This window comes from Musca autumnalis, unplaced genomic scaffold (assembly GCF_047663935.1).
Source record: "Musca autumnalis isolate F117 unplaced genomic scaffold, ASM4766393v1 scaffold_2, whole genome shotgun sequence".
In the NCBI taxonomy this organism is placed as follows: domain Eukaryota; kingdom Metazoa; phylum Arthropoda; class Insecta; order Diptera; family Muscidae; genus Musca; species Musca autumnalis.
The window spans coordinates 184,175,312-184,192,272 of NW_027411755.1; the positions used below are offsets into that span (position 1 = coordinate 184,175,312).

General features: G+C 36.4%; 1 protein-coding gene across 13 annotated transcripts in view; it reads right to left on the reverse strand.

Moving 5' to 3' along the window:
* The window catches only part of Snoo (Sno oncogene), a 589,115-nt gene extending 580,897 nt beyond the window's left edge, over positions 1-8,218 (reverse strand). Inside the window, exons 1-3 of one of the 13 annotated variants that reach the window (XM_073965727.1) lie at positions 7,880-8,218; positions 6,937-6,983; positions 6,543-6,864 (exon numbers count right to left, since the gene is read on the reverse strand). The gene's annotated coding sequence lies outside the window, so the exon portion shown is untranslated. Of the gene's footprint in view, positions 1-6,542; positions 6,886-6,936; positions 7,380-7,770 lie in introns of all 13 variants that reach the window. The other 12 variants (XM_073965720.1, XM_073965719.1, XM_073965728.1 and 9 more) reach the window with 12 other exon arrangements.
* Positions 8,219-16,961: the final 8,743 nt, after the last annotated feature.

The following is a 16,961-nucleotide window of genomic DNA, read 5'->3' on the forward strand; positions in this document are numbered from 1 at the left end:
TGCTCGTGTTGACAGCAGACAAAAATTGTATTTCGAAGGCACAATGTTTCAAGGTTAAATAGCACGGCGAAATCAAGCCCCCGGTATTGGTTAAAGGTAGGAAAAAGGTACAACGTTCGAGCGATAATGTTGCGATAACTTGGATATAGAAGGTCATTATAATAACTTCTAAGAATAAAACAACTATTTGCTCAACTGCTCGTCATAGCATCCAAAAGCAAACTGGCTTTTTTTGCTCAATTTGTAATTACGGTAACTACAACTGTGGAAGTTGCGAACGCTTCGGTTCAAGAAAATTGCCAGAACACCCGCCCGTATATGTTAAAAAATTAGAGCGAATCTTCCATTACACTTATTTATTCCATGATTATGCAAATAAGGTGGGTACAGGATTTACGGTTTCGAAATTCCGCTAGCTTTCGTGCGGTCAGTTTATCATATCGTTGGTATGTTGCGAAAGGATCTGTTTATAATACTTGTAGTTTATTGTTAATTATAGTAGTGTTGAGCCATCTCGCAGATCTATAGGTGTAAAGTAGCATAGGTTTCACATATGCTTTGAAAATATTGATGTTTATTTTCGAATTTAATGTCTCAGAGGCCGATATGGTTTTAAGCGACGCAAAAGTTCCTTGGACTTTTCTAATGCGGTTATCTACGTCCTTTGTCGTGCCATCTGTTGTTGACAAAAGCTAAAAACGGTCCGCACTTTGTACTTCTTAGCCACATATCTTAAACGGGCTATTATTACTGTTATTTATTCTCATTGTCCTTGTTTTGTCGCATTTTAATTTTATACCAACTGACAGTGATTATTGTGACAGCTTGGGTAACTTCTTTGGTTGGTTGAACATATTCCAATTTGGACCAGACGGCGATGTGTCTAGATTTTCAAACACTGCGCCAAGAACAGTGACAACACTGTGGAAGTTGTGCCATTATAGCTGGTTTCTATAAGTGTCATTGTTTTAATGGGTACTTCTTTTGATAAATGTGTACTCCATATACTCCATACGTGTCTTCTATTAAGAACATCAATAGCCTTCGTAGTCTACGAACGCAAGATATAGACATGCATTATATTCCATTGATTGTTCAATAATGATTCTTGTTGTGCAAATAAGGTCGATGCATAAATTACCTGCCCGCAGGCCCGCTTGGGGTTTCTCAAACATTTTTCTAATAGATCGGCTATTCAATATGATTTTGTTGAATATTTGTGGTATTGATGGCAGCAAGGAAATACATCTTCAGTAGCCACACTTTGTTCTATTTCCCGTTTCAGAAAGTTTCACCATAATTGACCTTTTCCTCTTACCATATCTGCTTGAATAGTTTATTTTTCGGATCAGGCTTCCAGCCATTATGCTGCTACAGACTTTTAAATATTCTGCCGAGATACCGTTGTTACCTGGAATTTTGCCGGGTTTCAAACCATTAATATTGAATTAATCGAGCTAATACCCCGGTTACACTATTGAAGGTTAACCCACTGGGTTTAATAGACCCAGTGGGTTAATCTTTGCTGGTTACACTTATCTTTTCGAGGATATAAACTGTCAGCTGTTGTTTGTTTACGTATACATACAAAATAACTGATAAAGTCGTGTTTTACACTTTTACGATTTCTCGTATGAGATATCGTCCCTCTTTGGTCATATTCGATTATTTTACACGCAGGGATACATTTTTTGTAACTTGGTATCAAGCGTACTTTTTGTTAAAAAATTGTTTAATGTAAAAAAATAAATAATTTTATGATTTTCTAATAACTTTAGATTTATTAACTCCATAACATCTCATGCGACCAATCGTAAATGTGTAAAACATGACAAACTCTGTTGAAAAACAGTTGCAACTTTTGGTACTTTTTGAGTAGAGTTGGATTTTTTTGCACAAATACCGAATACAACACTGCATTTTTGGTGGATTTGTGCCGGATTTAAAATAAACCCAGCCGTGAGAGGATTTAATTTTTGTATGGCAAATCTGGTCAGATTTGGCCAGATTAAGCAATAAATCCTCAAGAAGTGGGTTAACCCGGCAAAAAGCTGTAGTGTAACCGTGCTATAACATGACCTAAGGAGTTTTATATTGAAAAAGTGAATTCTAGCGAACTGCCACACACCCAACCAAAATACTACAGCGTTTCGCTGGTTGTTGATGTACCAGTGTTTTATTATTATGTCTATCTCCAGTTCCAGGAATTTGGCTACTTCGATGAGATGTAACCACAGATCCACTGGAGTCAGATGAGTAGGCTGGCGGGGCAGTTGAATAGGTGCTTAGTATAGTGCGGGCCCATGTCGCATGCTGGGCAGATGTCTTGAACGGCGCGATCGATTCCCGCCCAATAGGAATTTAGGCGACTGCAATATCCCGAACGCAATTGAGCCAAAACTACTCTGGTTTGTCGTGGCAGCTGGCGCTCTTCAGCTGCAATAGATGGGGGATGTGCTCCGAGGACTGCATTTGCACAATAATTGCTTATCGTCTTAGAAAGTGTGTCCGTGTGAATGCTGTTCAAACCTGCCTGATATGCCTGTTGATCTAGAGGTTCTCTCCTATATTGTTGGACCGTCGTCTCTAGAGTATGAATATCCTTCTTGATATGCCTGGGTGTATCGGTGGCCACCAGCTGGTGATTGGGATGGCTCTCACGGTAACACCCGAGCAAGTACTGCAACGATAGCATCTCATTATGTTGTCGTGCTGGAAAAATCTTTGCCTTCTCATGTGGATGGTCCACTGTAGATTTGAGAAGACAACCTGTTGCTGTTCTCAGGACGGCGTTCTGACAAATTTGAATCTTATTCCACTGCGTGTCACATAAATTCGGGGACCAAACTGTCGCCGCATAGCTTACCACAGACCGAACTATAGCTTTATACGTGGTCAACAAGGTTTCTTTATCTGCAATCCAAGTGCTGCTGGCTAGGGACTTGAGGACCTTGTTCCTACATTTCAGTTTATCACAGATAGCTATGGCATGCGCGGACGACGTGAAAGTGGTGTCGAATGTGACCCCTAGAATTTTGGGGCAGTTTGTGGTCGGAATTCTGCTGCCATCGACCCTGATATTCAACTATCTACTATACTGCGCCGTCCATGTGGTGAACAGAGTGGGCGTCGATTTAGTGGCGGATATCTGCATATTCCTCGCGTGGAAAAAGATGGTAAGATCGGTTAAATAGGAGTTCAGTCTCTCACAGATGTCATCAGGGTAGGTACCTGACGCCAGGATCGTACAATCATCCGCATACGTTACGATATCAATGCCGTCTGGAGGGGGCGGAATACCCGAAAGGTAGAGGTTAAACAGTTCCGGAGATATCACCTCTCCCTGTTTCACTCAACGGGGCTTGGATTTCTTGTTCCTGAATTCCACATACGACTAGCGACCACACATATAGTTGATTATCCAACGTTTCAGACATGGCTGGAGGGTTGTCTGCTCGATGTCCTCGAACAGCGTGGAGTGCTTGACAGTATCAAAGGCTTTTGGTAAGTCAAGCGCCACCATCACTGTTCTATCACACAGCCGCTCCGCTCGACAAATAGGTGTGGAGATGGCGTGCAGCGCTGTTGTCGTGCTGTGCTGCTTACGGAATCCATGCTGATGATCGGCAACTTGATAGCTATTTATAATGCTGGGGAGGCATAAGGCCTCAAGGGTCTTCGCTACAGGTGACAAAAGCGAAATTGGCCTATACGATTCACCTTTGCTGGCATCCTTGCCTGGCTTCAGTAGCGGGACCACCCTGCCCATTTTCCAGACTTCGGAAACAATAAGGATGGCTAGCGACAGGTTGAGAACATTAGTGAGATATTCCACTCCCGGCTCATCCAGCTGTTTCAACATTACCATGGAAATTCCGTCAGGGCCCAACGCTTTGGATGATTTAGCGTTCCTGATGGCATTCGCAACATCATCTACTGTAAACTGTGGTGGTTCATCCTCGGCAGGAAGAGATCTAATGCGACGTAACACTCTTCTCTTCGCCCTGTCACTCTCGGGGTGCTCGACAAACAGTAGATTGAAGTAACTTGCACACCTCTTTGGGTCAGTCAAAGTAACGTCGCCAAACCTAAAGGAGGTCCTGTCATCCGTCCTTCCGGGGTTCGAGAGTTGTCCACAATTTAATTATACCGGCTCCATTGTTGCAACTCTTCAGATGATTTAACCACATGTTCCGCTTATGTTCGCCGACCAGCCTGTTAACTTCCAGTGTCAGCTCCCTGACTCTGGGATCGTCGGGGTTGGTTCGACGAAGCTCATCACGCTCATTTGCTAATTCCGTCGCCTCTGCCGGGAAATTTGGTCTTACTTCGAGTATTCGACCAGCAGGTATATGGCGAGCGGCTGCAGTATTGATGATGTCTCGGAACGTCCTTTCCGCTACCCGAACATCAGAAGGATTGGTGAACTCTCTGAAACTCGGCCAATCAGCTTTCCCATGATTGACGAATGTGCGGCGTTCAGAGACGATGAAATCGGGTGGTCTGCTGATGGAGCATTAAAGTCCCCCAGGACCAGACGATTACGACCTTCCAAAAGCGAGCTAATGTAAGGCATATAATCTGAGATACAGCTATTTCTCAGCGAGATGTATACGTTCAGCAACTCTATCTCGGCAGTTCCACACCTGACATTCCATGTGCGGGTCATTAGAGGCAGGCTCAAGCGAGATAGGTCTGTATTGAGCAGAATCGTTTCGCTGGTGATTCAATTCAGCTCATCAGGCATATCGTGTGTGAATGACTAAAAGACAAAGACTGAGTTCGATAATCTCTATTTATACAGACATTATTGCAAATTTGCAGATATGATGTATTTTTGAAGCCTTTTTCTTATCAAGTGTCCTGTTTTACCTCAGCATTTTTCTTTTTTTTTTTTGAGATATGGAATTTTTCTTATTTGGTGAAAATTGTCATCCATTATGCTGCTACAGACTTTGCCGGGATTAAAACTTTTAATAGTTTCTTTTCTCATCTTTTTTGTTTTACCTTAGTATTCGAGGTATTTATTAAAATTTAGAATTGTTCTTTGTTCATTTCCACTTCCATTTGTCATGCAACATTCATTCCATTATAACACATTCAATTGCAGCGATTATTGACCCTTAAAAAATTGGCAGCACCGGCGGTATGTTATTTCCTCTGTGAGAGATGCAGGCAGAGAATGAGCACAGAGATAAATCTTCGTTTTTTGGGAAGGGTTGTAGTTTGTACCCCCACTTTCATTTGTGTCATATTTCGTGTATTTTGGGGATGTGACAAAACACTGAGAGCCAAGTTGTTAGAGAGAGAGGCTTTAACCGAAAAAATCACAAATAGAGATTTATGACCCGTTAATGGTTTATCCTACAACAAAAACAACATTTAATGTCTATTAATATTGGATTATTATTGTTATTAATGAAGGTGATAATGATGACGGTTTTGTTTTTGGCATTGTTTATCTTGTGGCGCGTGTTTTTATTTCCCCTTTACATCAGTCGCCGCTCTTGTTCACTATTTTTTGGGGTTTGTGTTCATGTTAACAACAATAGACGTCATAATTTTTTATTTGCTCTCATTTCTCATCAATTAATAGTTATTTTTGTTTATATAAAAACATACTAGACGAAATGCGAGACACTTTTAAACAAAAAAAACACTGGAGTCCATTGTGGCAATGATAAAAAAAAACATTAACAACAACACCACAATATATAAAATAGCTAGACGTTGTCAAATCGCTTCTAGCTGCTTTGTATAAAAATAAGTAACCCACGAATCTATTGACAAAACATAATAGATACAGCCGTCGTTTTTTATCAAGCATAGGCACGCACTAACACACAAACACTTGGTCCGCCAAAAACAAACACCAACAATATTCACATTTACTGGGCGATGGGGATGTCTGGCAGTTTTTTTTTTTTTCATATCAAAATTCTCACTCAATGCCTAGAATGGATGGATGGATGATGGCTGGGAGAGCCAGAACCGCAAAATAATTACACAAAAATGACGACAATAACGACGATGTTGTAAAGAAGAGACAACACCACCAACCATTGTCTTCTCTTCCCCATTGCTCTCTTGATGTGCTTGAACTAAAGGCCGCCTTGGATGTCAAAGTAAATCAGAATGAAAAATCCCAACCCATCCAAGTCACACAGATACAACACACTCACAAAACATTTAGAGATGCGACATTGTTTTTGTTTTTTTTTTTAATATAATTTTCTTCTTGTTGTTGTTGCCGCACTAGTGCTTTGTAATAGAAGGAAAATTGTCTCTAAGAAGACTACAGAGACGACACAAATTTTCAATAGAACCGTGAACAAAAAAAAAACACGAAGAATATCCCAACGCAAAGAATTTCGGTTTTGTTTCTATCAAATTGTTGGCTAAATTTAAACCGCACAAAAACTCACTATATTTTAAAGGGGTGACCGGAGGGAGAAATGGGGGTAAACACTGTGACTATATTTTTGTTGCAATGTAGATAAAAACAGAGATTCTTAATGCCATGCCGCGGCAATTTTTCTTACTTTTTTTCATTAGGGAAATTGCACCAATTCTCCCTTTTTTGTTTTTTTCTTCTTTTTGTTAATTATAAACTCCCTCTCTTGCCGTTACTCTCCCACACCACACACAATCACAGAGATTTTTCGGCACTCATATTTATTGTTGATTTTGCTCAATGAATAATTTTTTGCTACTTTTTTGTTTTTTTTTTTTAACACAACAATCTCTCAGATACTTTGTATGCAATTTAAAAAAGAACCACTCCGCTCCGCATATGCTCTTCTTCTTTATATTGGCACTATTATTATTCTATTTTATTTCTTTCATTATTTTGCAAAAACAATTCTTATCACAAAAACAAAAACACTTGATTTAATTTCGCAGACATTTATCAAATAGATTTACACATGGACTTACAATTATACGTTATGTTATTGAAACCGCCGCCGCTTACACCTGATTATCTTAATATTTGTGTTAGCGAAAAAAACTCATCTCTTTACAGCTTAAGGGCTGTTTACACCATCTATCAATGTCATATGAGCTGTCATTTCTTTCACCCATTCGACATTCTCTATGTTTGTCAAAATTGACGTCATCCATACAACTTTCAATTTGTGCGTTCATACCTACAAGTGTTATTTTCGTATGACATAACCTATAAATATAAAAACAGCTGTTTTTGTCATTGTTTACATTTATTGTTGAGTTACAAATTTGCGCAAATTTTTAATTTTGGTTGAAGGAAAATGAATATCTGGCATGTTTGTTGTGGCAGAATAGGTTTTTGGGGTTATAGAGGCATTCATGTTTTGCTACAAAGCAATAATTTCCAACACTGCTCCTTTCGACCAATCGATCTGAAAATAACATTATAAACACCCTTTATTTACTTTTCTAAATACTTAAATATACATAACTTTCCATTTTCTTTTTTAAAAGATTTTGTTTTTCAATTTTTTTTTTTTTTGAAATTGCCAGAAAACAGCTGATAAATTTATGTTTACATACGAGAATGCCGTATCAAATAGAGCGCTCCCTAAATGAAAAATTTACATATGAGTTGCCAAATCATTTTGATAGATGAAAATTTTCATAGTGGTCACACTATGTGTACAACATTCGCAGGTAGAAAATTTGACATCTCATACGACATTGATAGATGGTGTAAACAACCCTTTATTTTAAATTTATTTTATTAATATTTTTTAATGCTTTTCGTTTTGTTTTCATTTAAGAAACATTTCTCACTCTTGCTCTCTGGAATTTCCTTTTATTTTTCATTTATTTATTTAATAATATTTATTTTTCTTCGATTTGTTGTTTTGTTATTATTCTTCTGTTTCACACACACACTCACTTTTTTATTTTTCTTTTTTTTATATTACAATTATTATATCTTATCTTGTTGTTGTTGCTCTTGTATCTATTATTCACATCATCTATTTTATAGATTCTTTGGATATTCCTCTCTTTTTTTATTTATATTATTTCACATATTTTTTCTATTCTTTTCTTCTTTTTTTGTTATTATTGTTGTAAACACACGCGCTGCGACTTCCGCACGTTTGCTTTATCCGAATTGTTAAATTGGACTAAAAGACTAAAGTTTCCCCAAGATTTTTTCTCTTGCTATTTTGTTTTTATATTCTGACAGCAGTGTTGCCAGTGTAAATATTGCAAAGCTAAATTTTAACACTTGCTCCAACACTTCGTTGGGGAGAGCATTAGTGTTGTGAGTTGAATGTACTCTCCGTAATATATTTGGTACTAATTAGCAAAACTACAATATAATACATCCTGGAGTATACATTGAAACAAAAACTCGTAACTAATCTTATTTCATATTAGCTCTGTTCCAGAACTAAAAAGTTTTTACAATTTTTACCACTTTTACACATTTTGCGTTCCCGTACACAAAATTTATATGAAAATCGTTTACGACTTTTACAACTTTTACGACTTTTACCACTTTATAAAGTACGGGAACAGGCCAATTATATAATTTATTGTATTATTGAAATTTTATTTGAATTTCTTTTACAACTCAAATTTAATCATAAATTTGTTGGATGTACAAATGCCAACACTGCTGAGAGTTTACACGGCTCTCACACATTGTGGAAAAAAGCTCTCTTAATGACCGTTAGTGATGCCCAAGTTCTGGTGTTTTGTTTTGCATTAAGAGTGCTGCCAAATTCGAAAAATGCTGATTACCCGTTACCATTTATCGATAAATGAAGTAGCGTCATTAAGTAGGGCGTACGTATCATTTTTTCTGTATGTACTAATTATGACCATAAAATAATAAGTAAAAAGAAATAATAGACTTTTCCCGAGTCACAGTCAAAAATATCCACTTTAGTTTCATTCATTAAAACTGCAATTGCTAAGTCCCGGTCCAGAGTGATTTCATTGCAAAAATTTCATGAAATTCTGCGTCCCTAGATCGAGTTCCATATTAGAGTAATATCCTGAAACTGCTGTAGTGGGGAACTCATTTTTCAATGAAATCCCTCTTGTGTGGACCGGGGCGAAGTGTAAATTAATCAAAATGATTTCATTATTTTATTGTATTTGCATATTAGTGTCTTAACTTTAAATTAATATTATAAAATTAGTAATATTCTGGTAAGTTCAGATAAAAAATAATAATTGTTAAAAACATAATTTTTTACCTTCCACACTAGAGTAATTTCAATTTACATTTTCTTTTACTTTCATGTCAAAATTTCAGTAAATATTATTTCAGTATTATTACTCTGGGACCAAGGAAAATTATCCACCTGGTAATACTTACAAGTTTATTATGGTTAACAGTTATTCTTGTGTTGAAATTACAAGCACTATATTGCAATAGTTGTTTGTTTAGGCATTCCGCACAAGTTCGCCAGTTGAGAGCTACTTTTTTCGAATTAAAACCATGTGTGCCATACACAACTCGATCTGCTATTCAAAAAAAAACATATTGAGGCATAAAACCGAGAAGAGGGTTTGCAAAAAGTCGAAAAACAGCGAGAAAAGATTTTCACTGAAAGAGACGAAAAGTGGTTACTTCTACAGGTGGCCGATATCCCGAAGCTTACTGCACCTAAACTTGCTGAGATTTCGGAGAAATTCATAACATAAAATAAGACTACTTACAATAGCTTCGTTCCAGAACTAAAAAGTTTTTACACATTTAACACATTTTGAACATTTTTCCCCGAAATGCGTTCCCGTACACCAAAAAAGTTGCAAAATGTTCACTTCTCTTTGAACAAAAATGGCGCTGAATGGCTCTCTCTTTAGAAACTTTTTACACGACAAATTTGAGCGAGCAAAAATGTGAAACGCCGACTTTGACATTTGTTCCAGTTTTTTGACTTTTCTGCCATTTTTCCGTTCCCGTACATTTTGGAAAAATGTGTGCGTTGAACTCATTTTTGACGGTTGTCTCTTTTGCACATTTCACCATTAAAAAAGTACTGGAACGAAGCTAATAAAAATTTCAAAGAATTTTGTGTATGCCTTCAAGGCATACACTGACTCAAACAATTGTCCGTACCCCATACAACTGAAAATATATTTATTATAATTCGAAAAATAATTACTCGATTCTAGTGAAATAAATGTTGTTTTAAAAGTACAACAATTCGTTATAATAATTGAAAACTAATAATTAAATAAATATGTTTCACTATAATTTAATACAAAAAAACAAAAAAATACGTCAAAAAATTAACTCAAACAATTGTCCGTACGGCTCAATCTTGTGTAACGGTTCTTTCATTTTTGTTGTTTTTATTTAATCGGATCATTGTCCAGAGAGAAATATTAATTTCTCTAGCATAACGGATCTTTAATTTTTTGAAGTTGAGGTAAAATTAGACAATTTCCCAGTCTTATAAAGTACTTTGTCTGAGTAGTGTGTTGTAACAACTTTGTAATATGAGTTCGAATAATCAAAATAGTTCTAAGATTTCTATTGCCATCAAAGAATTGATTATTAAACTGCATAATGAAGGAAAAAGTTATCTTGAAATCTCTAAAAATGTTTCTTGACTAAAATCATCTGTCCAATATGTGATACAAAATTACAAACAAACGGGGTCACTCTCAATTGCCCCAGGTAGAGGTCGGAAAAAAATGATAGACGCTGGATTGGGAAGAAAGATCGACCGGATGGTTAAGCTTGAACCAAAAACAAGTGCCGTGGAAATAGCTAAAAATATTAAAAAAGAAGAAAATGTCACTTTAAGCACACAAACGGTACAAAACTTTTTTCATGGCAACCCGTAAAAACCCTTTATATCGACAAAGAACGTAAAACAACGATTAGAATACGCCAAAAAATATGTAGACAAGCCTGACGACTTGTGGAAATCAGTTATTTTTACTGACGAAAGTAAATTTAATATTTTTGGGTCGGACGGAAGACGTTTTGTGTGGCGTAGAGAAAACACCGCATTGCAGCTAAAAAATATAAAAGCAACTGTGAAACACGGTGGTGGGTGAGTGATGGTGTGGGGTGCAATGGCAGCTGGAGGAGTGGGAAATTTGGTGTTCGTGAAAACCACGATGGATAAATTTAAATATTTAAACATTTTAAAAGAAAATTTAAAAGCTAGCGCCACTAATTTTGGCGTACAGGACGATTACCGTCTCTTGCACGACAACGACCCAAAGCACATTTCCATGTTTGTGCGAGAATGGCTGCTCTACAACATTAGGGAAGTGTTGCCTCATCCTCCCCAGAGCCCAGATTTAAATCCCATAGAACATTTATGGGGTATTTTAGAAATAAAAATTCGACAGCATAAAATAACTAACAAGCAAATGCTGAAAGATGTCATTATTCAAGAATGACGGAATATTGGTGCGGATACCACCGAAAAATTGGCTTTATCGATGAAAAATCGCTTAAGAGATGTAATCGAAGCTAATGGATATCATACCAAGTATTAAGGACTTCATACATCATGAAAATATACCTTTTTTAAATACATATGTATGGGGTACGGACAATTTTTTGTGTATATATTTTGAACTATTTTTAAGTTTTTCGTTAAAAATAAAAGTGTTCCTTTTTTATTTTATTATAAATTGGCAAATTTTATTACTTCTTGTTGTACTTTAAAAAATCAAATCACTTCATTCGATTTGGGTAAGTATTTTTTGAATTATAATCACATATAATTTAAGTTGTATGGGGTACGGACAATTGTTTGAGTCAGTGTATGATCTGTTCCAGAACCTGCAAGAAGCTACTATTTTTTACTACGATAACATTTTTTCCTTTATGTTATCGAAACAAAGAGTAAAAATTAGTAGATTCTTGCAGTACTGGAACAGACCAATAGTTGCATTGCAAAAGCCATTCATAAAAACTAAACATTTACGAAAGTCCCGGTCCACACTAGCGTGAATTTTATTAAAAAATTTCATGAAATTATGCGTTCTTAAATCGAATTCCCCACTAAAGCAATTTTATTATTTTACTCTACTATGGAAGTCGATCAAGAGACGCATAATTTCATGCAATTTTTTCAATGAAATCACTCTAGTGTGGACCGGGACAAACCCACTCGATTTTAACTGCCAATTCCATTGCTTAAACGTCAAATGAAATCGAATGGATTTCAGATGAGTTTTCATTTGACGTATACACAAAGGAATTTACAGTTGAAATCGAGTGGATTTCGTAAATGTAAACTAAGCATAAAACCGCCAAATTCGATTGGATTTCGTTCAGGAACACGAAAAAAAGTTTTTTTATTCTTGGAAGACTGTAAATTTTGCAGTTGAAAGCAAATATCACCTGTTTGGGTCGGATGGACCAAGTAAGATATGGCGTAGGGCAAATACGGTCTTGGATCCCAAACACACAGTCCCACAGTGTAAAACACGGAGAAGGGCCTGCTATGACATGGGGTTGTGTGAGTGCTTACGTTGTAGGGCATCGGTGTCCAAAATAAATGAGAGAAAATTGATGGAAGAGTAATCTACCTTTGTTAAACAATGGCTGACATGCTCTCATTTGAATTCGTTATTTTCTGTTGTTACGACAACGTGCAGGCGTGGACATCCCTAGTGTAGGGAGTCTTGTCTTGATCGATGGAATTATGGAAAGGACATGTTATTTAAACATTTTGAGGGATAATTTTAAATTTAGCGCTGAAAAATGGGATTGTGGACAACATTTCAATTTTTTAAATATAATGTTAGTAAGCACAAATCACAGATTGTTCGAGAATGGATGCTATACAACTGTACAAAAGTGGATCAAACGAACACCCTCCCAATCTCCACATTTTAATCCTATAGAAAATGTATGTATTTGGAGACAAATATAAGAATAGCTTCGTTCCCGTACTTTTTAATAGTAAAACTCGTAAAAGAGAGAACTGCAACAAATTTATTCTCACACACAAGTTTTTTGAAATAGTTCGGGAACGGAAAAATTGAAAATACGTCAAAAACACTGGAACAAATGTCAAAGTCGGCGTATCAGCCAATCAGACGCCGGCAAACATGTTACTATTTTTTTACTCGCCCAAATTTGTCGTGTAAAAAGTTTTTAAAGAGAGTGTCATTCAGCGCCATTTTTGTTTAAAGAGAAATGAACATTTTACAACTTTTTTGTGTACGGGAACGCTTTTTCGAGTAAAATGTGTAAAAGTCGTAAAAATTGTAAAAACTTTTTAGTTCTGGAACACAGCTAATATGTATATAGGAACCCTGAAAAACGCCTTGCAAGAAGAATAGGGAAAATTCAGATTTCTTGCACCAAAAATGTAGTTACACTTCACCCCGGTTATTTACCTCTCTGCTTAACTGCCTTTCCCGTTTAATTGCCTCACAATTTAAATCTCCAAAATTTTTTCATATAAATGAGTTCAAACTGTCCCGGTTAATTACTTTTCTATATGTAACCAAATCGGATATTTACCTGTCAAATATTTTCCCAAAAAGAACATTTATTAATACTTTTCTCAGTTTATTACCCGCAATGTTATATTTCTGAGACAATCGATTTCTATGACTACAGTGAGTGTCAAAAATATTCGGTTTCGATGAAACACATAAGGCAGCCAAAACCAAGGACTAGGAGGGAAGGTAGAGGAATCTCCTGAAAAATGAAGGCTAAACCTCCCTTAATTTTCTTGAAATTGGTCACCCAGTCCTAAATGACTTTCAGAAGATAGACAAGTAAAAAGTCGTTAAGTTCGGCCGGGCCGAACTTTTTATACCCTCCACCATAAAATAGTCTTAATTAAAATAGAATAATTAGGGTCCTCTTACAATTTTAGGTGGAACAACTTTTCGATAATGGTTAGACTCCTACTGCCTCGCGCTATTGCTTAAATTACACTGTGAACACAAATGTTGGGACAGAGATAATTCCTTTTGGAGATGTGTGTATATTAAAAACCCCGAAGGACAGTTGCGCCGTGATTCGAACTTTCGCCTTATGGCGTGATGAAGTTTTTGCAAGAGACCCTGTCAGCCATCATGAATTAGCATTATATCTTTGGTTGTTGTTTTTGTAGAGCACTTAAGCAACAGTAAACAAAGATATAACGCTAATTCCTGATGGCCCACAAGGTCTCTAACAAAAATTTCATCACGCCATAAGGCGGAAGTTCGACTCACGGCGGATCTGTCCTTCGGGGTTCATAATATACTCACCAAGGCCTTTCTTCCCCAAGAGGAATTTTCCGTGAACCAGGCTTTCACCTCCATTTTGTTGCATTTTGTTATCTGATCTAATCTAAAAAAATGTGTTCAGCTAGGTGAAAGGTACCACCTACGGGGCTATATCTTTAAATTTTTTGGCGGAAAAGTTTTATAGCTGCAGGGAACTTCAAGAGTCAAATTGAGGGTAGTTTCATCAAAACAATGTAGACCCTCAAAAATGGACCCATGTTGATGAATTTTAGTGAAGAAATTTCGTGACCACTAAAAATTCCCGAAAATCGGGAGATACAGTTATATGGGGGGATATACCAAAACATGGACCTATATTGACGATTATTTTTGAATAGACACAATTGTAGCTAAAATTCTCAAAATACCGATCATTACAGCTAGTTCGGTTAAAAATTGCAGCTAAAATTCTCAAAATACCGAAAATCGGGAGGTACCGTTATATGGGAGCTATACCAAAACATTGACCTATGTTGACGATGCTTGGTGGAGATATTTCATGACCACTGAGAACCTTAAATGGCAAATTACAGCTAGTTCGGTTAAAAATTTTAGATAAAATTCTCAAAATACCGAAAATCGGGAGGTACCGTTATATGGGGGCTATACCAAAACATGGACCTATGTTGACGTTGTTTCGTGGAGATGTTTCATCACCACTGAGAACCTCAAATGTCAAATTGCAGATAGTTCGGTTAAAAATTGTGGCTAAAATTCTCAAAATACCGAAAATCGGGAGGTACCGTTATATGGGGACTATACCAAAACATGGACCTATGTCCATATCCTTTGAGATATAAGTTTGTTGATCACTAGGAACCCTAAGTGCCAAATTATAGCTAATTCGGTCTGCAAATGTGGCGAAGAACGTCAAAATACCTCAAATCCGGAGGTACCGTTATATGGGGGCTATACCAAAAAGTGGACCGATATAGCCCATCTTCGAACTTGACCTGCCTATGGAAAAAAGACCCTCGGGTGCAAAATTTCAGCACTCTACCTCAATTATTGCGGACGCTAGAGTGATTACAACAGACGGACATGGCTAGATCGTCTTAGAATTTTATCCTGATCAAGAATATATATACTTTATAGGGTCGCAAATGATTAGTTCGATGTGTTACAAACAGAATGACAAACTTAATATACCCTCCATACTATGGTGGAGGGTATAAAAATATGCACTTACAGAAAAATCGTAAGGATAAATCCTTTCATGGCCTTGTAACACATCATAAGATATTGATAGATACATGTCTCCTAGAAGCTCCTTTGTACTTTTTGTGTTGGAGTACACAGAAAGGCTGGAAATACCGATTTTCCTGCTTAGGCATTCAAAACTAACTTCATTTCACCAAGTTTCTGATGGTACCTCAAGGCGAAACTTGAACTAGATTTTTAATTACGTAAATAAGCCGATGGTTTGTGATGTGTTACAAGACCATGAAAGGCTTTATCCTTACGATTTGTTTGTAATGTATGTAAGTGCATATTTCCTATCTTCTGAAAGACATTTAGGACTGGATGACCGTTTTCAAGAAAACTAAGGGAGGTTTAGCCGTAATTTTTCAGGAGTTTCCTCTACCTTCCCTCCCAGTCCTTGGTTTTGGCTGCCTTATGTGTTTCACGAAAGTAAAATCGTAAAATTGCTGTAGTGGGGAATTCGATTTAAAAACGCCTAATTTCATGAAATTTTTTAATGAAATTCACGCTAGTGTGGACCGGGACTTGAGGAATATTTCAAAGCACGGGAATGGCTGTAGTTGCACGGAAAAGATATTTAAATATTAAATTTTGTAAGATTCATTTGTCCTTTCATTGTTTTATTAACCTTTAACTTTGGAGGTGAAAATGTAGGACGTACTTTTTGACGTGGTGGTAAATTTTACCCCTATACATATTCTTAAATACATATTTCTTTATATATTTTCTATTTTTTATAATATTTTGCATTTTTTGCATGATATTGTGTCAGGAAATAATAAAATAATATCAAATCAAACCACACTCTTTGTTTATATAGAAAATTAGGCTCTACATTTCACAAACCTTTTTTTAATCCAACAAAAAAGACATATTTTATTTCTAGAAGAGATAAATAATATAACAATACTTAAAAACGTGAAATTACATTTTTTGACAGTCTTGCCTACGTATTTAATAAAAATACAGAGATCATTCAAAAACACACGTCTTTTAAAAATCTGCAGGGTACCAAATAGTTGAATTATCATTCATAGTGATCGTACACTGTACACATACATATGGGTATGATGCAACCCATTTACATTCCTTTATTGGATTGGAAACAGGTATGTGTAGTTTTTTGTTATGCCTCTAAGCATATATAACATATTTTCGAGTCTCTGGGATATATTTTGGATGGGGCTATTAGTCCTTGCCCAAGATCTTAGTAATAATTTAACGCAAGTAGCCTTTGGTTATGTTGAATTCGGAATCGACCATCACCGTCAACGTTGCTGAACTTATCGTCCTCTTCTAGCAATTGCCTTATTATAGGAACACTGATTTGCTGTGAAAATGGATTAATTGAAAATGCAGAATATATAATTCATATGCCGAGTTTGACGTGTGGTCAAAACTTTTCCATGAAATTCATACGTCGTATTGGACGTGGGGTCATTTTTTTACATAGGATACTTACGTTAGTTTGGAGGTGGTGGTAAAATATTTTGTGTGCCACAGTGACAAGAACTTGGACGTGGGGTAATTTTTACACCACCCTAAGCATA